The sequence below is a fragment of the Aethalodelphis obliquidens genome, unplaced genomic scaffold (assembly GCF_003676395.1).
Source record: "Aethalodelphis obliquidens isolate GAN/ISIS:26980383/991018 unplaced genomic scaffold, ASM367639v1 scaffold118, whole genome shotgun sequence".
NCBI classification, from domain to species: domain Eukaryota; kingdom Metazoa; phylum Chordata; class Mammalia; order Artiodactyla; family Delphinidae; genus Aethalodelphis; species Aethalodelphis obliquidens.
Genome location: NW_020838062.1, coordinates 2,374,315 through 2,400,398, shown reverse-complemented (window position 1 = coordinate 2,400,398; position 26,084 = coordinate 2,374,315). Strand labels below are relative to the sequence as shown.

The window sequence follows — 26,084 nt, the reverse complement described above, 5'->3', positions numbered from 1 at the left end:
ACTTGCAAGACAAACAACCTTCTCTCTTATTAATATAGACTTTGTCTCATGACATAATCTCAATGTCATAACATGCCATTCTTGACATAAGTTATGCAGGGGTAAAGATGGGGAAGAATAGAGCACAGGAAGGGGATGCAGGGTCACACTCTGTCATCTTCAGCTCCGTGTGTAATATTGTGTCCAAAGTTTGCATGTGTACACACCAAACGATAACAGCGTTTACCTTTGAGGAAGAGAGCGAGGTTCAGGAAGGGGGTCAAAGATGGACTTTTGCTTTTCACTCAATTGTATCACCTAATATTGTAAGCGCTGAATAAATGTTTTGTTTGTCTAAGTAAAAAAATAAAAGATAAATATATGTGACTTACCAATCAAGAAGGAAAACAAGACACAAACAATACTTATAGAATGATCCCATTTAAATAAAAGAAACCAATTTATATATATATATATATATGTATGAATGTTAAAGGAATAGGCAGCGCTCCGGAAGGATGTTCACTGAGAGGTTGACAGTGTTCATCTCTGTGGAGGTAAAGGGGACAGAGGTGGGAGTGTGACTCTCAGTGTTTCTTCTCTATACTTCCCACTGTTTGAATTCTTTACAATGAAAATACAGTCAGGTAGTATGGTGGGCGATTTTATGTGCCAACTTGGCTGGGCTGTACTGCCCAGTTGCTTGGTTACACATGTCTCTAGATGTTGCTGTGAAGGTATTTTTAGATGTGATTGACATTTGAATCAGTGACTATAAATAAAGCTGATTATTTTCCATAATCTGAGTGCACTGCATCCGAAGAGTTGAAGGTCTTAAGAGAAAAGACTGAAGTCCCTCAAAGAGGAAGAAATTCTGCCTGCAGACTGCGTTCGGACTCAAGCTGTAACATTAACTCTTCCCTGGGTCTCCAGTCTACCTGCCTGCCCTGAAGAAGTCAGGTATCTATATATCTAAACTGTTTCAAACACGTACATTAGAGCTGAAAAGGCCTGGCTTGGAATTCCAGCTTCACCACTTCTAACTGTGTCCTTAACCAATTAAATTCAGCTTTATAGATTTCTACTTACTCATTGGTATAAACAAGGGAAATAATGGAAATAATCATTTGCTTACTATGAAAATCAGACGATGCTGTGCCTGGTACCTTGAGCATTATCACAGCTCAGCCAATGCCATTTATTGTGATTAAAAATGTTTTTCATTTTATGCTAAGAAAGCAGTAGGAAGAATTGAAGGGTTTTGAGCATGGAAGTAACATAATATGATTTGTTTTTTAAAAATAATTCTGGCTGCTATATGAGGAATGCATAAGAAGGAGGCAAAGTGGATACAAGATCAATTTAGGAGGCTATTGGACTAGTATAGGGGATATATGGTCATAACTTGGACTACATGGTGGTAGAAGAGATGAGAACAGGTGGTAAAATTTGAGAACCATTGAAGGTGTCTTGATTTTATTGATTTGACTTCTGCTTATGGGTACGACAGGGTAGTTTTTGGCAGACAAACGCTCCTATAGAGAACAACAGGAAAATCCCATTAAAACATGACATGTGTCCCCACCACAAAAAATAAATGAAAATTATGTGATGTGACAGACATGTTAGCTAACCCTAAGGTGGTAACACATTGCAACATATAAATGTATGAAGTCAACACATTGTACGCCTTAAACTTACACAGTTATACATCAATTATATCTCATTTTAAATGAATTTTTAAAAATAACAATAATGTAGAATAGTTGCGTGAGGGTGGACCGGGACTGACTATAAGTGAGGAGGGTCGGGGGCTCTGTACCTAAAGCTTACCTTCATGGTGGGTTTGTTACCGAGCCCAAGCCCGTACTATTCGGCACATGACAGGCCAGTAAATGGAGACACAAGGCACTGAGGCAAGGAACAGCGACTTTATTCAGAAGGCCAGCAGACTGAGAAGATCGCAGATTCATATCCCAAAGAACCATTTTACCCAAGTTAGAATTCAGGCTCCTTTTATACTAAAAGGGGAGGGGGTGTGGCTGGCTGTTGCAGACCTCTCGGTGCTGGCCAGACCTCAGAGAGGACGTGATAGTCCCTTGTTCTCGCAGGTGTCCAGGTAGGTCAGGTCACGAAGTTCCTGTAAACCTTCAATAAGACAAATTTTATTTTCTGTTCTATAACTTTTTATGTCTATATGAATGAAAGTGTTATGGCTTTAAAGGTTAAGCCTGGGAGGCAGAGCCTTGAGAAAAGACTACTGTATATTTCAGGCTATAGGCAATGTTCTTTTACTGATTGAAGAGACAAAGGTTCAGAGCCAGCATGACTAAGCACAGAGATTAGAGCTAAAGGAATAGATCGAATATGGAGTTAGGTTTGTTCTTCTCTATTACAGATTCATGGGCGTTTGGTTTTCTACTATTCCTTGGACTGTTAATGTACACGATACATTATCTTTCTTTTGTATATATGCAATATTTAATAATAATAACATTCTAAATAGCAAAAACAATTTTTAAAAATATGACGAAAAAGATCAGTTTGAACCACTGGAGACCTCCTGAAGTGATCAGAACTTAAGGGGCCACCGTGCAGGAGAAGGAGAACCATGGGAAGGTACACTGGTATTTTGCAGCTGCTTCTCCTCTGGGGACATTTGCCAATTCTAGGGCAGTGAAGGAGGCTGAGAATTCAGGCTTCATCCAGGTAGATGGATATATCTGGGGACCAAAAAACCAGCACAGCTTTCAGTGGTCTCACAGGCCTGGAGACACAAAATTGGAGATTTAAGGAGCCAAGATTGCAATGACGAAGAAGACATAGAGGACTGAGTCAGAAGCTAAGGAGCTAAGCAGAAAGCCTTTCTAAGACAGAGAAGAGTTTTGTCTCATGTTAAGAGAAAGAAATAAAAGGTATTCATTATTAGAAAAGAAAACCGCTGTTATCTGAAGACAACATTTTCTGTGTAGAAAAACCTCATAGAATCTACCAAGAAAAAGCTGCTAGAAGTAATAAGTGAGTTTAGCAAGGTTGCAGGATACAGGAGGGAGGGACTTCAAAAGGGTATGAGAAGGGCTTCCCGGGTGGCACAGTGGTTGAGAGTCCGCCTGCCGATGCAGGGGACGCGGGTTCGTGCCCCGGTCCGGGAAGATCCCACATGCCGCGGGGCGGCTGGGCCCGTGAGCCATGGCCGCTGAGCCTGCGCGTCCGGAGCCTGTGCTCCGCAACGGGAGAGGCCGCAACAGTGAGAGGCCCGCGTACCGCAAGAAAGAAAAAAAAAAGGGTATGAGAAAGCTTTATCAAACTGTACACTTTAAATATGTGCATTTTAATTATACCTGAGTAAAGTCATTTAAATAAAGATTAAGTGAAAAAGGAGATGGCTGACAGGTAGAGACAGAGAAAGGCAATGCCTGAAGGCCCTGAAGAGGTTGGAAAATGACCACAGCGGGGATGCTTGAATCACTGATTATCAAGGTGGGGGCAGTTACAGGAGATGACAAAGCCTGGAAAGTGACAGCAGAAGTGGGTGGCTGAGGTAGAGGTCACTTTTGTGCCCACTGCATACTCTGTTCTTTTTGCCTGAGCACAACCTCCCTCACTCTTTGCCTGGCCAACTCCTACTCATCCTTCAGGTCTCAGCATCCATGTCCCTTCACCAAGGGCACCTCAAGTGGCGCTCCTGCCTCCATCTAACTTAAGTTCCTAACACACTCTTGTAGCAGTCTCGTAGTACTTGCCTTTCTCAAGCACTTAACATAATGATTACATGTGTATTTGTGCAATTCCTCCCGCAGTTCAAAGCTCCATGATGACAGGAACCATGAGTGGTTTCGCTGTCCATTGCACCTCTAGCACCTGGGGCAATGCATGGCAGAGCACAGCTATATACATACTTATTGAATACATATTTATTAAATACATAACAGGATGTTAAATGGAATGTTGCCCATCTCCTCCGGGTTTTAGCCCAAACCTGAGGACAGGAGGTGCCAAGTCCCTGCACGGTCTCCGTTCTCAACAGAAATACATCGAAATGCTTGTTATATGAATCAGCCTCAGATGGCCTCTGTGTATTGGCCCCTCACTTTTCTATTTCTTCATTGCGGGCTGAGATTCATTAGCTCAAAATCCCACTGGTGCCAAACTCCAGTTTTTACACATTAAATTATTTTTAAAATAGCCCAAGCCAGCAGATTATTAGTCAATTAGGGCCTGCCTGCCTTGCAATTCCCAGGACACCTTACCCCACATCCGCTGGTCATTGATAAGACGCCAAGCCACTGCTGCCCTTCAGAATTCTCTGGCCTGGAGACCCCCTGCCGTGCTGCTGAGTGCCGTAACAGTTACCCTACCCTCCTCTCCTTCTGGGTGGCGCTTCCTTAGCCCACCCATAAGCCTCTGGATGGTCTCACGCTACGGAGCACACGCAACCCAATAAAGCTTGTTGCGTGCGAGCAGCTCCCAAATCCCTCAAACAAACCCCCTACAGCGCTGAATTTCCTAAAATACGGCAAAGCCACTCCTGCAAGCACCACCCCATCAATGCTAGTTAAGAGAAGATAAAATATTTCGAAGGTAATTTTTAAAGGAAATTTTTAGGAGGAAAGAGTGTTTTGGCTTTTCTCCTACCTTCACCATGAAAGAAGGGGAGTACTCTCTAGCCTCAAATGAAATGTGTCAGTTCAGGTCCGCCAGGAAGCCAATATGGAGTTAGAAAGTGCAAAAGATTTATTGAGAAACATAAAGGGGGGTAGGCAGGAAGAGCCTTCAGACCACAGTGAATGTAAGACACCTGTGGAAGGAGGGAGATGGAAGAAGGGCTGGAAGGGAGCGCCTTAGACGATGGTGCCGCTTTGAGAAAGTCTTGGCCAGCCCACTGGGAGCTCTGGTGCAAAGACGGCCCATTGAGGAGTCCCACACTGAGCAGAAATAATTCTAGTAGCCCTGCTGTGCTAAGTCGTAGACTGGGTGCTGCCTGGGAATAGCATGACCTCTGTGCAAATGCTGCAGTGGATCCTGAAAGCATTGCATCTGGGTGCTGTCAGCTGACTGCACTCCTGTCTTAAAGTGACATCTAAGTGGTGAACTTCCATAGCTGCCCCGGTCCACCCCTTGTGCCACACAGATCCACTATTCCATAGACATATGTTCAGGGAGCAGTTTCTCTGTGGTTCCCATGTGCCTGTCTTCTTGAGTGTCCACTTAGAAGAGAGAAATTGGTGGGACACAGTACAACGCCATTGATGCAGTTGGTCTTGCAGCTGTGACAGCTACTCATTACCTCCCTCCTCCACTGCCCCTTCTAGGTCTCCCTCACCCTCTGCTATCACCTCCGCAGTCTTGGCCACTTTCCTTCATCCCTGAGGTCTGAGTCCCTGGTATCCATGCCCTTCTCAGGGCAGAATCGCTGCACTTGGCCATTCACAGGCACAACTGGGCCAATGAGTACCAGGAGTCACCTAAGCACATCATCTGTGTTCCGCACATATTCCAGCTGTAAGAGCAGTTCTCCCTCTTCCTTGGTAAGTGTTGGTTACTGCTGAAATGGCGACTCTTCCTGCCTGCTGGTCTCTGGACACAGGGGACAAAAAAATGCCGGGCAGCAGGCATATCTATAAGCACCACAGGACTCTGGCTGTGTCTCCTGGTGAGAGTGTACTGTCTTTAGGGACCAGAATATCCTCTCCTGCAAAGTCCAGAGCTAAGGAGGTGTGACACACAATGTCCACCTGAGTAGGTCACTAGGGAAGATGGAAAGGGGGGCCACTCTGGCTTCCACCCCTCGGATCCCAGTCCCACGTATTCTTCCTATTGGGGACACAGTGCCACATGGAGGCCTCAGATGCAGTGCATATACTGCGTTCTGGAGGACGGCACCCCATCACTGCAGTGCTTCAGCTGCACCTTCAGCAGGACACTGTGGCATGCTACAAAGCTAGCAGCTTCTGGGTGATGGAACGTGTGATACCAGAGGATCCCACGCTCATGCGCCCACCCAGACACATCCTTCAGTCTGAAGTATATCCCCTGACAGTATACCATCTTGTATGGGATGCCAGGCCTGCATTTTCGGTCCCAGCGGCAGCAGGGCTGACCAGCAGTGCCCACCCTCCAGCTCTCTGTGCCTCCACTCTGTTTTCCACTCACTGAGCTGCCCGTTCTGCCACCACAACGAGACAGGCCCTCTCCTTTGCCAAGGACTTCCTGGCCAGAGGCATTGCCGCCACCATCTCCAAGGTGGCTGTGGCCCCGACGGAGTGGGCAAAACTGCTGTGCGGGTACAATACACCAGCAAGCAGATCACAGCCGACGAGCAGGACAAGGGCATCGTGGGCTGCACCGTGCGCAGCCCCAAGGAGCAGGGTGTGCTGTCCTTCTGGACGGACAGCCTGCGTCATACACTACTTCCCACTCAAGTCCTCAACTCCGCCTTCAAGGATAAGTACAAGCAGATCTTCCTGGGGGCCTTGGACAAGCACACGCAGCTCTGGAAGTATTTTGCTGGCAATCTGGCCTCTGGTGGGGTGGCCAGAGCCACCTCCCTCTTGCTTCGTCTACCCCCTGGATTTCACCAGAACCCACCTGGCGGCTGACTTCGGGAAATCTGACATCGAGTTCAAAGGACTAGGAGACTGGTGAAGATCACCAGGTCTGATGGCATCCGGGGCCTATGCCAGGGCTTCAGCCTCTCCGTGCGGAGCATCGTCATCTACCAGCCCACCTACTCCGGCAAAGTCATGCTCCTTGACTCCAAGAACGTGACAGTGGTGGCCAGCACGGTCTCCTGCCCCTTCAACACCAAGTGGTGGCAGATGATGATGCAGTCAGGGCACAAAGGAGCCAACATCACGTACAGGGGGCCTCTTCAAAGACGAAAGGGGCAAAGCCTTCTTCAAGGGCGCCTGTCCAACGTCCTCTGCCTCATGGGTGGTGCCTTCATGCTGGTCCCGTACGATGACCTGAAGGAGGTCATCTAGGCCCCACCCCGCTGGACACACAGACCCAAGAGAACCACATAGAATACTTAACTTTTATGGACCATTGACCTTCGAGAAATTTCACCATGTTTGTGGAGAGCTGGAGGTGGCTCTGGCGAAAGGCTCATTGTGATCACGACCATTGGCACCCTGTGTCCATGTATTGATTAGGGAGGGAGTGGAGTCGTGATGTCTTCATGGGTCCACAGGTGAGGCCGCTCCTACCAGACCTAGACTGCAGGTGGTCATAGGAGCAACTTCTATTTAAGTATTTATCTTAAAAAACCACGTCTCCCATTTGTACTTCAGCGTTATTTGGCACGACCACATATTTGCAGTTATGTTCAATGTTGGGCATTCTGCTGCAAAACGATAAAACCAGGACACAGACAAAAGAAAAACAGAAAACACCCTTTGTCCCTCCACCCTAACCCACGTAGGGGTTTAGATCTTCCCTCCCCCTTGTCTTTCAGGGACATCCCTAGGTGTGGCTAGAGTGTAACTGCCATCCATTTTCAACTTGTATCCAAAGACCAAGCAAATCCGTCCAAAAGCCAAGCTTAGACCTTTTCCTCCTCCTTCATCTGGCTGTATGGGATCATGTGGCCATAGTGTGAGCTGAGGGAGGAGCTCTGGTATGACTGTGATGCGTAACATGAGGGCCTGTGCTACTGCTCACAAACCTTACTCACACCTCTGTCCCTGCCCAGCCTGCATTCCAGATGCACCACTGCCATCCTACAGTGAGTTGCCATCTGATTTTGACTTGGCAGGACCCAGCTCATGATGAGAAGTTCCAGACACAGAGTCAGTTGGTGTCCCATAGTCAAGCATCTGTCTCTACCAGGGCCCAGAAACACACCAGAGGCTATTTCTAGAAAGACATAGAATCTCTGATGCTGATGGCATGACCCTCCTCCAGAACCCCAGGGGACTGAGTGGCAATTCTCTTACAGGGGCTGGCCTTGAACTTGACACTGCATCCTTGCCCATTACTGATACCTCTGACACCACGGGGTCTGTCGTATAAGATGGTCCACGCGGCTACTTGCACCACAGCCTGGACCTGCTGCAGGTTCCTCTCCCGCACCCCACCTCTGCCGCAGGCGCCTCTCCTGCACCCCAGCTCTGCTGAAGCTTCCTCTCCTGCAGCCCAACTCTCAGCCTTCTGTGTCGCCTGATATATGGACCGCAGCAATGATCCTGGGGCCTGCCAGGTGTGCTCCTTTCTTCTTTGTGCTGGAGGATCCAAGACGTAATGATTTGTCTTGTGCTTTGGAGGGGGCATCCTGGCATGCCTCTGATTACTGGACTCCTAAACACTTCACTGAAATGGCAGGTCCCCGAATCTTCATGGGTTTATCTCCCATGCTCTCGAGAGGCCATGTGTCTTAGAGAGGCCTCTTACTCTTCCTGTCCAATCAGTATGATGGTGTCAGTGTAACTGATCTGACTGATGTTCTATGGGCTGCCTAGATGATCCACATCTCTTTGTACTATGTTATAAGAGAGTACAGATATGACATAGGGCAGGAGAGTTAACGTGGTAGTGGACCAAATTGTAAATAAAGATGTCCACATAATTGTGAACTGCTTCTTATCCTCTTTCTTTGATTGGTTGGAATAGAAAGGAATGCACTCATCAAATCAACGGCCACGTAACATGGACCTAAGGCCTTATTCATCTGCTTGAGCGATTCTACCACGTCCAGCAACAGCATCCACAACTGGAACTGATAGTTGGTGAAGCCTGGGGTATACAGTCACTCTATGGAATTCATCCAATTTCTGCAGTGAACAGACTGGCAAAGTAAATGGAGATATGATGGGGACCACCACCCCTACATCTTTCAGAGCAGCTCTAATCTCTGCCATGCTTCCTGTGATATTGTCTGTAATTGACTCTCTTGGTTGTGTGTGGGGGGTGGGGGGGCAGTTCCATAGACTTGCACATAATTTCCACAAACGTAACCTGACAGACAGACCCCCCCACCCAAAATTTGCTTTGGATGTGGAGACCAATGACACCACACACACACACACACACACACACACACACACACACCCCAAGAAGTCAAGAAATGGTTCATTACTTACAGAATCAAGGGTTCTCAAGAGAGCAGGGCAAGCCTCTCAACCAGCTGTAAAGTGACTTGCGAGAGCAAAGGACAGAGAGTGGCCTGGGATTTTACCATGTGAGGGGGCGGGGCCGAGGGGAGAGTTCTCACATGTGGTCGGGGGCATACATGGTTCTAATCTCCCTCTGGTGCCAAAGGAAGGAGCACCCAGGCTTTCTTACCAGCTTGCCCAGATATCGGGCACAAGGGGAAGACTGAGGGCTAGCTGAAAAGGAAAGGCCCGATTCTACCGAGAATAAGGGATGGGGGCGGTACTCTTCCCTGAACTGCTGGTGCTATGGGAAATGGGGGCTCTTAGGACTTGAAATATAAACCTCAAAATTACCTGTGCTGTGCCTGGCCTTAATTCAGGGAGAGGTTTTGCTAGAAAGAATAAAAATCAAATAAGGCTGAAAGGCAGAACCTGACTGTGGAAAGGGAGACAACGAAAGCCACAATCATGTCACCCAGAGTGTAACAGTTGAGTTTTAGATAAATGACACAGAGGGTCTGTCAGGCATGAATAGTAATGCTAGATGTCTACGTAGAATAGCGGTGTTGGCGAACCATCATTAGCATCTGGGAGGCAGGAGGTTAGATGACAAATAGGACAGGTTAAGAGGCACCCCTCCCTCACGTTTGGACAGACTGCCAGAGCTATCAGTATGGGTCCACCAGGCTCACCAAGGCCTTAGGGGTAATAACTACCCACGAACTGGGAGCAATACGTAATGTGATGAAAGCAGCACAGGTCCCAGACTTAAGAAGCCTATAGCTCTGCAACTCGGTAACCTGGACAATCCCCTCAGTCCTCTTCTACTCACTTTCGACCACAGAACAAGGAAAGGCTCCATGAACTCTGAGGTAGGAAAAGGCTCCACTGCTCTGCAGGAGGTCCCTGCCCACCCCATTCCCCTCCTTCCCCCACCTCTTAGGAACAAGCCCCTTCCCCACGGAGCCCCAGCGCCCAGAGCAGCATCTCCGCCCGAGGTCCCTCGTGGTTGGAGGGTCGAGCCGCCCTCCCCGCGTGTCCACGGCTCCTGGCCCCGGCCAGCTCTGAAGGCCAGCGCCCAGAGACCACCGACACCAGGGCACCCCGCCAAACAGCCCCCTTGGCTCCTTCCGGGCACCGAGCTCCCTTCCTCTCTCCCGCCTCTGCCGGCACTGCGGCGAGGGTGCACACGTGGTCGGGGGGGTGGGGACTGCTTCAGCCCCAGGGCCGGTGGAACCACCCACGTCCTCCAGGCCATCGGGGGAAGGGCAGGGAGAGCCCAGGGTGCCCGAGACGGGCGGCCCGGCCCAATTGTGATCCTCGCGCGCCATCTAGCGGCAGGCGCGGGCACGACCGCGGGAGAAGCGACGCCGAGGCCTCTCGCGCCCCCGGTAGCCATTTCGCTGTGTGGACGGTCCTGTTTCCCGATAGGCACCGGACACAAGCTCGGGGCTGCAGGAAATGGCGGCGCGCGCAGGCGCACACTCGCCGAACGCAAACGCGCACCCTCCCGGGGCACGCACGCGCAGGACCACAGGGCACGGTCTCAGGGTCAGGGAGGCTTCTCCTGGATCACTAGGGCCCCACCCCTGGCCGATGCCCTCTTCAGGTGGCACGGAGGGCCCCGGGGGTCCAGAGCCAGCCTCTGGGCAGGAAGGGGTCATCCCCGGGCCCCATCTACAGCCTCCCACTCACAGGACGCCCCCCCCCCCCCCGCCTCCTGCCTGCTCCCAGGACACAGGAGTGATGCAGGGAGTGGGACAGGGAGGGGGCGCCCCTGCCCCTCGGGGGGGCCGCCCCGCCCGGGACTTAAAGTGGAGGACAGCTCTCCCTGCCTTTCTGTGCCCCACCCAGGGCCTGAGGGCTCTGCAACTCCTGCTGGGCGGCCCTCCTTCCCTCGGCCACCCCACAGCCCCAGGTCCCCAAACGTCCCTCAGCGCCTAGACCAGGGCAGGCCGCTGCGGGACGGCAGGGGTAGACGATCTCAGGCAGGTGGACAAACAACCCCCACCCCGGAATCCTGCACTGCGTTGCTGGCAGGGGCCTCTGACCTCACGCCCGGACCCTTCTGTGGCCGGCTGGTCCTTGGGGGCGCACACGTGACGTCTCTGAACTCTCTGGGTGCCCCGAGCCCCCACAGAGCTGCCAGGGATCCTGGAGCTTCCGGTCCTGCCTGCCGTCCCTCCCCCTCCCCCTGACACCGAACCCACTGGTTCCCGGGGACTCCCCGAGTTTCCCGGGGACCCAACCAGCCATGGCCCGTGCCCACAAGGCCCTGCCGCCCGGCTCCATCCAGCCCAGGAGACCACATGGACCCTCTTGGACCTTGCCCGGACTGTACCTCCGTGCCGACTCGGGGTGCCAGGCCACTGCTGCTGCCCCCAACCCTGACCCCACCACAGCAGCCCCTTCACTCCATTGCCCACAGCAGAGGCCAAACTCGGATGAAACGTTCAGGGAAATTTATTAAACAGAAACATTGACTGAAACCATTGAACAGAGGGCATAACAACACACAGAGGAACTTCTAACGGCCACCGGAGCTCACGGGTCCCGGCCCCACCCCAGGGTCCTCGAAAAGGTGTCTCCGCTACACCCCACCTGGCGGCCCTCCATCCCCCCACAGTCTCCCTTCCTGAGGGCCCCGCGGGTGGCCTCTCGCCAGGAAGATGGGCGCCGGCCATGCCCGCTCCCCCCAGGGCAGATCCTCCATTTCTGGCCCACATGCCCGGGGCCTGGCCCTGCCCTATGGCGGACACAGGACAGCCCCACAGCAGGGCGCACGCCACCGAGCCGGGGACGTGGAGTCCCGAGGAACAACGGGGTGGCCCAGCAGAACACAAGCCCTGGGGGGCCTCCCGCAGACCTCCTGCAGCCCCGGTCAAGGTCTTCCTTCCCAAGGACCCAGGTGGGAGCCCAGGTCCTGGGGTGGGCGCTGGCTGTGACCTCGTCCATCCCGTCCATCCTGCCGGCTCCTGAGACTGGGCTTCGTGTCTTGGCGCCGGGACCGGGGCGGGGTGGACTGCTCAGAGGAGAACACATGCACCTTTCCACAACAACAGGCAGCGCTGGGCCTGAATCTATGCCCAGAAAGCACACGTTGAGCTCACGACACTGGCCCAGAGAGACCAGAGCCTTGGCTGGCACGTGGCGCACCTCAGGGCTCTGCGGGGGGACGATGGCTAGGGTGTGTGTGTTGGGGGGAGGGGAGCGGGGGCTGGGGGGTTCCTTGACACCTGGCTCCCCCCTCTGGGGCCTACAGGGACACATTTGGGCTTGCCAGTACAGGGAGCAACCTGCCCCAGGGGATGATGAATAGGGGTCCCCTCTCAGGAGGGAGGCCCAGGCACCTGGAGTGGCCCCTAACGACTCGCAGGCCAGTGTGGGTGGCAGCCATCTGCAGCTGCCCCTCACCCAGGCCGGGGCTGGCCACTCAGGGCTGCTCCCAGGTGGCAGGCTTTGGGGCTGGCCTTGGCATTGGCAGCTGTGAGCTGTGGTTCTCCAGGCCAGTCCCACGTCTCCAGTGGCCATGCACAAACCTAGGGAGAACTAAACACTCCTTCCTCCCGCCAACTCATTCTCTTGGACCCTGCCCGGACCCCCTCCCCCTCCCCCCCCCCCCCCCCCCCCCCTTCTCCGAGTCTCCCTCCTCCGTCTCCTCCTCCTTTGGAACAAACGCTTCCCTGCACCCCCACTCACACCAAAGCCAGTTGTGGGGTACTGGGCAACCAGGGACTCAGCGCCCTGCCTGCCAAGCTGACCTGACGCTCTCGCGTGGGGTCGTCTCCTCAGTGTCTGCTGTCCTTGCCCCTACTGCCCTTTCAGGCTGCAGGGGGAGGAGACTTGCTCCTGCCCTCACCTGCGCAGAGGCTCCAGGGTGCTGCCTTCCCGGGGCTCCCCTCGAGCGCTGTAGATGATCGTGAAGTTGGACCCTGCGGTGTCCCTCCGGGGCATCTCCTCTCTGCCCCACAGCCCTTCCTCGCCAGCGCCGGCTCCTTCTGGCAGGGGCGGCCCCGGGGGAGGCGCCTCTAGGCCCCGCGTGGCCTGGGGGCCTGTCAACACCCTTAGCTCAGAGCCCCCAGGGTGGGCGTTTGAGGGTGGCCAGAAGACAGGGCTGACGCCAGAGCCCCCGACTATACCTTTTTCAGCCTCTGCTGTGCTGGGGTCTGTGTCTGAGGCTCGGGTACGCGTCGTGCTGCGTATGGCGGCTTCCCGCTTGTGCCGCCGGTGCCTCCCTGAGCTGATTTCGGCTTGCTTGGTGGAGTCCCTAACAGCTGGTGGACGCTGCGGGGGCTGGGGCGGGGCCTCGGCCTGGCTGCCCTGCCCCTGTGCCCCAGTCAAGGCCCCCACTCTTTCTGTGGGCTGCCCCTTCCCCTCGTTGAAATATCTGTGTTGCCTGCTAGGGGAGGGGGTGCCTGGATACCTTGAGCCTATGCTTCCTGGGGCCTGGGGTGGCTCCTGGCTCCAGCCCGCATCTCGTTTCCTGACTCTTCTGCTGCGGGCTGAGGCGCCTGCTTTGCCGGGGGCTGGTCCTCGGCCCTAGGACACGCGGCCTGGCTGTGGCCTTCCTCCCCAGTCTCGCAGCAGCGTGGCACCTGCTTGCGCTTCAGTGACAGGGTAGCCCCTTCCTGGACGGTCTGAGTGCTGCTGTCATGGAACTGCCCTGCCCGCACCATGACCGGACGGACCGGGACACTGGTTTCTGCCACTACCTGGGTGCCAGAGGCCCTGTGGCCCCCTCCTACCTGCCTCTGCTTCTCCCTGGTCACTGCCGCGGCGGTCTGCCACTCCTCCACGTCTCGAACGAGCTGCATCAACTCCAGGAAGGGGGGCGCACAGCCTCACTGATCCAAGACCATGAGCTTGTCCCGGAGGCTGGTGCTCACGTGGGCCTGGGCTAGGATGTATTTCAGGCGAATCATGTCTGCGCTTCTCACTGGCAAGGGGCTGTGCCGCACAGCGTTCTGCAGCACGGGCTCTAGCCGCAGCAAGAAGGCAGAGACTTTCTCTCCGGGCTTCTGCAAGGTCTGGAGCAACTGAAAGCGTGCGGTTCTATAGTTCTCTTTATTCCCGAAGATCTGCTTCAGGGCGTCCAGGCACTGCGCCACGGTCATGGAGTCACTGTTGGCCCGGAGCATCCGCACGATGGACAGGGCGGGGCCGCGCAAGCTTTCCAGCAAACGCCGCTGCTTCTCTACCTCAGACACCCGCCACATCCGCATCATCTGCATCACCTGCTCTAGCCAGGCTTCAAAGTTCTCTTCGCCCGGGCCTGGGGAAGTGCTTCCCGAAAACACCTTCAGTTTTCGGTACCACATGCTTTCTTGCAGAGGCTGCGGGTCTGGTGGCCTGACTTGGGCCAAGCCTTTTGGCTGTCCCTCCTCGGGGCGAGTGCTATACCCCAGGGTTTTGACCACATCTACCATTCTCCGGCCCTCAGCTTTCAGGAAGTGGTTCAGTCTGTTGATAAGTTCATCATCTGGGCTACGGGGCTTCACCACCACTTCCCAGGTACCTCCCTTTCCTGGGATCTGACTCGGCACCGTAGCGTAATTGACCTGGGCGGCCAATCCAATGAGAACTGCCTTAGAGCTGTCTTCCCTTCTGAACATTCTGCCCAGCACCCTGTAGGCACACAGGGGCTGTAAGCCCGCCTTCAGGGTCTCTTTAATTTCCTCTTCACTACACTCCACAGGGACGCCCACGATCAGCAGGGCCTTCCTGGGGTCCAGGTCCATGCCCTTGCACCAATCCTCCAACAGATTCACAGGCATTGCTCCCACTGTCTATGGACTGATCTAACACTAGGGGCAGTAGGCAGCTCACAGAGTTGGACCGGGACTCAGGGAATTCGGAGTCAACGCCGAGTATGGAGGCAGAATCCTTCCGGGTTTGCACAGCCTATAATGCAAATGGAGTGACAGCATCATTAACGCGCACCCTCCCACCCCGACTAAAAGCCCACGCACTACCCCCACTTCTGGTCACAGAGATCCAGGCCCTGCTTTTCAGGGCTTCCCCAGTCATTTGCTGGAGACGTGTCTTTAGGCCAAGCTCCCCTCCCTGCTGACCTCGGCTTGCCGTGCACTCCTCCTCAAAGTCCAAGGACTCCTCTGTGTGTACTGCAGGTGCCTGTGGTGAAAAGGTCAGCGTCAGGAGGAGGGGCCTGACAAAGCCCGCCAAACGGGAGAGGACAGCAGGCTGTCCCACTCCCTGCCTCAGGGCTGTTCAGGCCCAGGGCACCCGGTACCCACTTCTCTGGGGCAAAGGTTGGAGGACGGAGATGTGAGTTCCCTCCTTTCTCAGAGAATGTCTGACAAATGAGAAAGATGGTTGGAGCTCTCTCTGCACAAGGCAATGAAACTGGTGGGTGTGGAGAACGTGTGACAAGCTGCAGTGTCGCCGTGGATACTGAGAACGGCGGGGACCATGGGTTTCCATCGCAGAGGGGTGCTATGTGGTAAAGGTTAAGGAGCAACAGGGGATGTCACTGGCCTCCAACCAAAGAAGTGTCCTGTTGTCGCTGGAAGGGAGGGGACATGAGGAGTGGGCGGCAAGGATCACGTGCTGAAAAACAGTAGCCTACCGTTTCAAACTGTGTGGAAGCTAGAATCAGGGACAGAAAAGGGACCCAAAAAGGGTCTACAGTGCCGCACTGCTGAAACAGACAACCCTCACCCTAGGTGTGACCCCACCCTGTAGACCCTGGAAACCCTGGCAGGCAACCCCACCCCTCCGGCTTTTTGCCAGGAAGTTACAGAAGCCTCTCCCGACATACGTCTACGTCACAGCTGTTCACCATGCTGACTAGGGACCCACCGGCAGTGCAGATACGGGGATTCCACCCACACGCAACACTAGGCCTGCCCTCTAGCTCTGCCCAGAGGCAGCTCCCGGTGCTGGGGAGGTGGTACTGCCTCACTGCATCTGTCCAAGGCGAGGCAGAGGTGCTGTGCTACGGTTCCACCCCACACGGCCCTGCTCAGGCTGTGCCAATTCTGAGCCTACAGAGGCACTCTGGTACAGGGATACAGGAAACTGCTCAGGGGGCGGGGGGTGGTGGTGTGATGAACTGGGCCATTGGGATTGACATGTATACGCTGATGTGTATAAAATGGATGACTAATAAGAACCTGCTGTAAAAAAAAAAAATTCAAAAATTCAAAAAACAGAAGAAAAGAAACTTCTCAACTGGTATACAGTGCTAGTACGGGAAGGATCCTACAGTATGATTATTGCCCCACCCTCCAATCCACCCCCTCCCTCAAACTCTGCCCCCACTGACGCACGACGGAGGACTTAAGCCCCACCCCTGACGCCAAGCCTCCCCTCACGGAAGTTTGATCCCTGTCCCCCCTCCAAGTCCCACCCCCACCCAAGCGCCACCCCCACCTAAGCCCAGCCCCTGACGCCAAGCCCCACGCTTACGGAAGTTCCATCCCTGCCCCCACCGAGCCCCACCCCTTCCCATGTCCCATCCCCCACTCAAGTCCGATCCCTAACAAAGCCCTGCCCCCACCCAAGCCAAATCCCTGCCCCCACTCAAGCCATGTCCCACCCCTTCCCAAGCATCATCCCCGTCCCAAGCCCTGACCTCACTCAAGTCCAACTACTGTCCCCAAGCCTCCCGCCCTCATTCCCCTGTTGTCCCCACCCACACCTAAGCCCTCCTCCCTAAGTCCCCATGACCCCTCACACACCCGCTACCTCAAACGTCCCTCATTCCAGAGCAGGAATACACGTGGTCAGTGGAAGTTGGTGGAGGCCAGGGGAGGAAGGGCTGAAGGCACTTTCCCTCTAGGATAAGGCCCAGAGCCACTAGTCCTGACCGCAATGGCTGTGAGCAGGGTTAGGTGTGGAATAGGTTCCCCTGCAATTCCTAGGCTGGTCGCGGTGCCTGGAAATGGCACGGAATGGATGCGGTGCCAATGCCTGGTGTAGTGGGATCCCATTTCCAGGGGAAACCTGTAGCCACCAACCCCTGGGACGCCAAGGGAGATGGCAAGGGTCATTGTGCGGAACCCCACGCGGTTTGGATGGCTCTCTGTGCCCGGGCCCCGACCAGTACCTGCTGGAGGTGCCTACAGGCCGAAGCGCCTGTACACCACGACCACCACGCGTCCGGAACCACGGCTCGTCCGGTGCACACTGGGCCGGGAGCCCGTGGAAAGGGGCTGTCGGGCTACAAACTCCCCGCCCCCCCGCCCCCGCTTCCCGCCCAGCAGAGCTGCACACGGCCCACTCGCGGCTGCGCCCTAGCAGCGTGGCGCCCACCATTTCCCCTCGGAAGGGGGAGACCTCGCCCCGCCCTGCGCCAGTGTGCGCAACTAGGAGGACGGAGTTCGAATTAAACCGGGGCACCTTAAACTGCAGAGCTGGACAGAATCCAGCCTTGGACTGTGAGCGGGGTTAGGTGTGCAATAGGGTCCCCTGCAATTCCTAGGCTGGTCCCTGGAAGGAGGTCGCCAGACCCACCACGTGCCACGCCAGGCCCAGCAGCCATCTTGGCTCTTGTTTAGCATGTCTGTTCCCCATTGAGCGGGAGCTGTGGCGTGACAGTCACCAGTCGCTCTCCCTGTTTGAATATTCCAAGAGGTCAGCGCAGGGCCGGGTGCAAAAGTAAAGGCCCGGTGGGTGCTTACTAAATGAAATCCTGATCGTTTTTTTTTTTTTAATTGTTCTGTTTTCTAGAGGCGGACAGCAGAAATACAGCTGCTTCCGGGAAAAATGCAAGGGCAGGAAAAATTTTCGTATTCACCAAGAGACCGACAACTTTCAAAGGATTACATTCTCCCATTATTCCCTTGACTTCACAGCCTAGTACTACCCACCTAGTACTGCCCACCTAGTACCCAAACTGCTTCCCGCCCTTTTCCAAAGAAAATTTCTTCCACAGAAGGAAGACTGGAACATTTTCCCTGGGGCCCGCGGGACTCTTAACTCGCTGTTCCAGAGAACGGCGTGGGGGGAGCTCAGGTTATCGCACTGGAAGTCTGCAAATCTGGTAGATCTTGGTAAAAATGAAAGTTCTGATTCAGGAGGACCGGGGTGGGACTGAGATTCTGCGTTTCTCGAAAGCTAGGTGACTCCATGCTGTAGATCCCTGACTACGCTTGGAGTACCAAGGCTCTGAAGCCTGTGGTCACTTTTCGGACCAGAAGTTGTGGTCATCTGGTGACAGAATAGATTTCTTTTGCTTTATTCGGGACACAGAAGAAGAGGCTTTTCGATAACGTTTTAATAAAAATATTAAAAGCAGACAAAAATGTTAAATTAAAGATTACCTTTAAGTCCAGATATTTCCTATATCAGAGAAGGAGAACACAGACCTGAACATGCCTTACTTAATTAGAACGTACTATTGAGAGGCTGTTAAATCATTCTCCTTCCATGCCAAGAAAAAAGGGGTTGCCTGCTGGTGTCAGAAAGTAATGGACTCCAAGTGGGACATTTTACTTGAGGGATCTCATAACACTAGCCCACTGTGGCTCCATGAATCCCCCACTCAGCCACGTAGCATTACAGGTATGAGAAGGTGTCATAAAGGGTGATACCATGGGAAGCGGGGTTCTGACCGTCATGCTGGAAAACAGTGGAGGTTAAGAAATATGTTTGAAAACATATAACATTATATTAGTTTCAGGTGTGTTTGTATATGTTGCAAAATGATCACCATGATAAGTCTAGCAAACATTTATCACCACACATAGTTTTTTTTTTCTTATCAGGAGAATTTTAAACATCTACTCTCTCAGCCAATTTCAAATATACAGTACAGTATTATTAACTACAGTCTCCAGGCTGTGCATTACATCCCCAGGACTTATTTATTTTATGTTTTTGTGTGTATGTATGTGTATATAATGTTTCCTACCCTGATGGTATTACCAAATTAGATTATAAAAGTCTTTCAAGGAGCTCCATTATTATTGGTTTAGAGATACTTAAGTGCTTTTATAAATTGAATCCTCAAAATTCTCAGGAATTAGTGACAGTGAATTTGTTCTCACAAAAACTTTATTTTAGCAGTAATTGTTTCATATGTAGTATGTCAGTCTTAAAGATAGTTTCCAAGATCTTTTGCTCACTTAAAACATTACACTTATACTAAATTAACTATGCAGGATGTGTTTTTGTTAAATAAAAGACTAAAGTAAAATGACTAGTTGTTCCAGAATGAAAAAGATGGAAGTGTAGGACAAAACCTGAATGGATATGGTTCTCAGAGGAGATTTTATCTCTTGTGGTCAAAGCTGGCTAAAGTTCAGTGGGTTTGTTTATAAGATTTAAACAAATGAGCTATAATATCAAATAGTACACTGATGCAAAACTAGAATTTGATTTTCTCTGTTAAAATGGAAACATTTCCTTAGATTATTGGTCTGCTCTTCATAAGAGGTAGTAGAAGATTTTTCTTTACTTTTTGAGTAATCTGCCTAGAAAGCAAAGATTCTTTCTTTCTTCTTCTTTTTTTTTAATTCAAGACCCATTTATTCTCTAGTTCTGCCCACATGGAGACACCCTCCTCGAAAAGGCGTTGAATCCTTCCGTTCACTTTAACACCTTGTGCTGAAGACATGTGTTCCGAGGTTTCAACTACGAGATCCACATTCTTAAAGCACTGATTCTTAAACCTCATCTAGATTTCTCCCCTTGGATGGGGGGAGATGACCCAAACACAGAGAAGAACAGCTCAGGATCGCGGGCTCTGCTCGCCCAGAAGACCTTGCAGCTCCCCTGACCACCCGGCTGGAGCCAGGATTAGGGCCCTGAGACGAGGGGCGCCTGCTGGGCTGCTGCCACCACAGATGGGCCACGCTGCCGTTGGGCGCCTTCTTGCCCCGCCGCCCCCGCCCCCCGTCCTCTTCACTAGGCTGGCTGTCACCTTTAGTTTCCCTGGAGTCTGGGGGTTCCAGACAGTCTCTGCTCACACTTCTGCATCACACCTGCTGCCTCAGCACTGCTGATCCACACCAAGGGGGAAAAGCACACAGAACTGCTTTCAGCACACCAACGTTCCACACAAAAGTTATTTGATAAGCCTGCAGGTTCTTTTTCATCAGAGGACACTCCCAAGGCCATGACTTCCCCCGGCTCCCCACTGCCCTTGCCAGCAGACTGGACGTGCGTGGTCGCCGTGCTGAGTCAGGCACCCCCCCTTGGCTCCACTCCGGCGCACTCTCCTGGAGAGCTGAGGACAGTGCCCTGGGCTCATCGGCAGGATCTGTCCAGAAGCCAGTCCTAGAGTGACAAGAGCCACACCTGCAGGTCTATTCCACCGACCAGCCGCACAGGACCGAGCTGGGCCCTCGGACCCGGGTCTGGATTGTGTTGGCTGCTCGTTCTTGCCTAGGTTCACAGGCCAACAGCCAGTGTCCTTTTTTTCCTGCTCATCACCGCACCAGCGGCTCACTCCTACCTGCTGCCGTCACACGCCTGGCAACCTCATGTTCCGGGGCCAGCCAAGAACTGAGACCCCAGCAGGCCCCTAGTTCCCAGCAGGCCAACTCCCCACTAAACTGCCGCTGCCTAGCCGTGTTCTCGAGGCTGCAGAGCCGGGAGAGTGCAGAGAGCATCGCAAGCCCGGACGCCCCCAGCCCCGGACCCACGATGCTCTGATGCTCCGGCAGAACCGCTGGAACCTCGCCGCAGCCCCGCCCCCCAACACAGGCGACCTCTGCGCCCGCTTGTCCCGCGGCCCCGGGGCGCACCTCTGGCCAAAGAGTCTTTCTTATCAGAATAATTTTCTTTGCTTTATGTTGACTTTATCATGGCCTTCAACCAAGTCTTGTCACTTTTGAAAGAACTAAGGTTCTTTATAATTGCATTACTGCCAAAGATTTACTTTTAAAATATTTTGTCACTTTGGTTAAATAGACACATGATCTTATTTAACCAAGTGTTCAAACCTTCTGACAACTTTTTTATCTTACTTTCCCCACGCTCAAATCCTAAGCGATATATTCTTTTTTTTTCCTCTTCTTTATTTTTCGCTGCACCCGGTGGCTTGTGAGATCTTATTTCCCTGACCAGGGATTGAACCCTGGCCCTCGGCAGGGAAAGTGCTGAGTCCTAACCACTGGAACGGCAGCGAATTCCCCTGAGTGGTATATTCCTGATCTCAAAGCTTATTTGAGTTTTCCCAGATAGAGCCTGGAAAATCACAAAGTATCTCTTCCCTTGTAAAAACAGAGGTGCCAGAAATAATTAGGTTTATTTGATATATTGAGTTTCATGGGAGGCTTTGTCATATCATAAGAGATGCCTAACCTTCTCTAGGTTACGTTTGTGTGAGCGAAATGTCATTAATATAAATGTTTCGGAAACCGTATTAATTTCCTGGCGGTTTGTCAATGCCCTCAGTGTTCATGATACGTCCTGGTATTGCTTTGCCTGATATTAAAGAGTGTAGTGTTATCAATCATAATTGTAGTTATCTTTTAAAATGTTGCATGCCACAGAAACAACAAAATTTCCTTGTCAATTGCATTATTTTTGCGATGAACCCTCATCAGATCTTTAACCATGAGCATTTAAAATCTTTTGTCATGCACTAAGGCTTCGCTGAAAGAGCTTGCAATCAGCTGCAGGCCAGAATGCTTCACCTTCAAGAAAAAGGGACTGTCTCAGACCCCCATGGAAAGGACTACGCCACATGCTCTGAGGCACAAGCTTCTGATGCCATTACTTAAATAACTTTGAAATCCTGTCACTGGACTAAGCCAGAATTCCCAGAACTCTAGTGAAGAAGCTGATGGGTTCATGAGACTGAGCGGAACAAGAATTCATGACATAGGACTTAATGAACTCATGAAAGATGATTACGGGTTTTGTTTGGAATGTTGCCAATGATTTCATGCTCTATATTCTGGATATAAGGAACCCTTTCTCATTTCTCTTAAGCTATCCATAACTGATAACAATTTAGTAGACTATACTTTCATAAATGGACACAAACCATTTATTTTTTCCTCTCTGCCCAATCCCTCTAGAATTTGGAAATTATTTTTGAGCGCTCTTATTTTCATGGTCATACAGTTATATGCTATAGATTCAATAAGAACCTGCCTTTCTTATTAACAGGACATAATTGGAAACACTGGTTATATAACCAAGGCTTTGACTGGAATGTCATATTTGTAAATGATGTTCATAGAATCACATGTGACCTGACAATTTTAAGGAACTCGGGTTGAGTTTATGAAGCCAAGTCTTAGAAAACTCCCTTGGGAACCTGGTACCTGGCTTACAGAGTTCCCAGCCTTATAGGTGAGTAAGGAAGGTCTCTCCTTGGCAAGTCCAGGAAACTCAGGTGGCTTTGGGTACCTTGAGAAGAGAGGAATTCACCAATATGTCTATATAGGAAGCACGGGTGATATCTGGTGGTGAGTTCTTGTCTTGGCCTACCAGCCTCGAGAGGCTTTAACAGTCCAATCTGAAATTCTTTATAAAAACTTCAGCAAAGCGAACTTTAAAAGGCCTGTATGGCCAATGACCATCCTTGCTGCACCTGTGCAAATAATCAGGTCAAAGCTAGTAAGACCAGAGTTAGTTTGCAATCGAGAATAACCTTATTTGAGATGATCTTTGATCAAAAGGAGGGTGACCATTGAGAGAAATTTTGCATTTCATTAGAAAATACTGTGAGATGTGGGTTATGACATTCTGGTCCTGTTCATTGTCTCTGAGCTATTTTGCCCCTCTTTGTAGAACGTCATGGTTTTGTTACCATGTAAGAATTTGTAAATTGGACTGAATCCTGCAATCTTGTGCACACTGTCAACACTTAAGAAATTTTCAGTTATTCCAATTTCTTTCAATATCTGCCTACAACCCTCCAAACTAACATTTCTCATTTTCCTCTCTCCCTCCTGATTTGGCACCACAGACCTAAAAGCTGACTGCCTAGATCCTTATGAAGACTCTAAGTTGTCTTTAAGCATAGATGAATTGAAAAAAAAAATGCTTGTTAATCAAAGTTTGGTTCAGCTTCTCTCCTTCCTCCAGGCCCCTGAACTTTGGCCCACCCCCAGCCTGAGTCAGCAGACAGCCCCTCCTGAGAATAGACTGGCCTCTCTCATCTCTATGCGATCATGCCACCATTTCATCCCACTTCCCCACATCCAATTCTTTCTAAACTTGCTTACTCTTTAAAAAAGAAAAACTTTTTTCCTAACTTTTCAGATGCTCACAGAATTTACTAACACAGCATTCTCCCTATTGTAGAAGTCCCCCTCCCTCTGTTGCAAAAGTCCCTTTCCCCTCTTTCAACGATTCTTCTGAATAAAAGTCTCTCCTTAATGAGTCTGTATTTGTTTTTTATTTGACAATACTTAACAGACAATAAAACACATCTATTTTAAGTGTACATATGATGAGTTTTGACAAATGTATACATTCGTATATACTCACCATCCCAATCAAGGTTTAGAATGTTTCCATCCCTCCATCGAAGGGTGCATACTGTATGATTCCATTTATGTAAAACTCTTTATATAAAACTTTTTACGTAAAATGCTTTAAAATACAAAGTAATGCACAGTAGCAGAAAGCAGATAGGTGGCTGCAGGATAGAAGGATTACAAAGAAGCAGGAGGAAAGTCTTGAGAGTGATGTATATATTCACTATTTTAATGGGGTGATGAGTCCACAGATACATACATGTGTCAAAACTAATTTTAAAAAGTGAACACTTTTTTTTTTTTTTTTTTTGTGGTACGCGGGCCTCTCACTGCTGCGGCCTCTCCCGCTGTGGAGCACAGGCTCTGGACGCGCGGGCTCAGTGGCCATGGCTCACAGGCCCAGCCGCTCCGCGGCATGTGGGATCCTCCCGGACCGGGGCACGAACCCATGTCCCCTGCATCGGCAGGCGGACTCTCAGTCACTGCGCCACCAGGGAAGCCCAGTGAACAATTTTAATGTGTGCAGTTTCTTGTGTGTTAAATATATCTCAATAAAGCTGTTAAAAATATGAGTGTGCAGACAATCTTCACTAGAATGGCCTGTAGCAATGTCTCACAGCCAGAGGACTTAAGAAAGAGACCCACACATTCCCAAGCAGAGAGTTAGACGCAGAAAGCACCCAGAGGAGGAGGTCACGCTGATTACGTTATGAAGAGTGCAGCAGACAGGAGTTCCTGGGCAGTGGGGGGTGGGATGGGGAGGGAACACGGGCAGCATTCATGAGCAGGGCTCAGTGTTCAGAGGATGTTCAAAAGGAAAGGAATCCTGCAGATGGCATTAGATAACGGGCCTGGCACACAAAGTGCTCCTTGGGCGACAGCACTGTGCAGAAGGTGTTCAGAGACAGAGTGTACAGTGAGGAAGGGCTGGAGCAGGGATTCTTCATGGGACAGATGGCATGGTGGGAAACACTCACAGGTAGAGTGCATGCTCCGGAAGCCATTCACAGGCAGGACATGCGGTACAGAAGAAGGTTGGGTGGAGACAGCATTAACAGGGGAGCCCATCAGGAAAGCAGTGCCACTCCTTCCCTAGCAGGAAGGGTTGAGAACAAGGAATCAGTGACTTACACAAGCAGTAGAAGGCTGGAGCAGTGAAGGTCAGGGAGACTCTGCTGCTGGTACACGAGGAAAAAGCCCCCAGCAATTCCACCCGCAGGACTGTCATGGATAATTTGCAGGAGGTTTCCCAGAAAGCACCGGGAAAAAAGTCAGGTGTACCCTCTTTTTGACACCCCATATTTTTCTTACAAATGATAACAGTGACACTATGCTTCTGCTTAGCATGATGCAACCATACCTCATATACACGAATATGCCTTTGCCTTCTTCAAGAAGGGGGGACGTCAGAAGTCCCATTAGATACACTCTCATTCTCTGGGGGATGTCTGTTCCTTCTCTAGTTCTGTCATAATTCCACTTTGACATACTGTAATCTACAGGTTAAATTATATGATTAAGCACCACCCACACAATTTAAACGCGAGATTTGGAAACGGGAGAAAGAAAAGTAATGGGGCAGATTTAAATATATAATAGCAAAGCAAGACGAAGTATGCATAGCTTCCGTAGCTGTTATTTTTGCAACTGGCCATGAGGTCATAGTATTTGTAACTTCCTTTTCCACTAGCATTTCAGTTCCCTATGACCTCGTCTAGCTGGCTGTGGTCGTCTACCAGGCAGTAAGATACAAACCTTTATTCCTAACCAATCTGATCCCTTAGTGGTCCTGCCTGCATGAGTCATCAGTCATCCGTTACCTTACGTTATTGGACGTGGGAGCACTAAGAGACACCCCCAGAAGACTCTCCTCCGGGGTTTGCTATGTGGTCCTTGCAGCGACCCTTTTCCCCTCGATTGTCAGGAGCGCTCAGCCGGCAGGTAAATAACACCCTTCTTGTTGATTCAGTGGCAAGAGGGGCCCCAAATGGCCACGTAGTGATCCCAACTTTGAATTCAATGTAACCAGCGTTGGGTCCCCTGGTGGAAGCTTTCCTCCCTTGGGAAGTTCATGGGAAAAGGATATTGTGCAGAGAAACATCACAAGAGAAATGGAGCGTGTGGAAATTCACAGGCGGAATACATTCATAAGCAGAGTCCCCCAGAGGACCCCACGTGGGGGTGTATGGGTTGGGGGCCCTCACAGGTGTGGACCTATAAAGGGGAAGGAGGAATAGGGGAGGCTGGGTACTGGGGATCGACCGGCTTGGTGGGAACCTGGTCTGCTAAGCCATTTTTCAAAATAACTCTACCCTATTTTTTTTCTAGGTCTTTGTGTCACATGCTATCACCAACAGAGACTCCAGGTCCTGGTTAGGAGCTACTGTTATAGTTCTTTCCTTTGAAGTGGTAAAACCTCTTCTTCCTTTCCCAAATGTACTCGTAGCCAAGATGGTGGCTGAGGTTGGGGTGAGAAAGTAGCTAGAGGGACACTAGTTCAATACCTACTGAATACTGGGTCCCAACGCCCCTGCTCAGTTGTAGAGGGATTTCTCTGCCATGTCTTCTATCTTTGGACTGACTTCCTGACCACCCTTTTTGGCCCCAGGCT

At 51.3% G+C, this 26,084-nt stretch overlaps 1 protein-coding gene and 2 pseudogenes across 1 annotated transcript in view; 1 reads left to right on the top strand and 2 right to left on the bottom strand.

Annotated features, from left to right (window-relative positions):
- The first annotated feature begins 5,529 nt into the window (after positions 1 to 5,529).
- Positions 5,530 to 7,626, top strand: LOC113615512 (ADP/ATP translocase 3-like; annotated as a pseudogene).
- A 4,696-nt stretch (positions 7,627 to 12,322) lies between these two features.
- LOC113615483 (paraneoplastic antigen-like protein 5) lies at positions 12,323 to 14,882 on the bottom strand (annotated as a pseudogene).
- A 152-nt stretch (positions 14,883 to 15,034) lies between these two features.
- Positions 15,035 to 26,084, bottom strand: part of ZNF185 (zinc finger protein 185 with LIM domain) — a 69,567-nt gene continuing 58,517 nt past the window's right edge. Inside the window, exon 23 of the mRNA XM_027098055.1 lies at positions 15,035 to 15,203. The gene's annotated coding sequence lies outside the window, so the exon portion shown is untranslated. The remainder of the gene's footprint in view (positions 15,204 to 26,084) is intronic.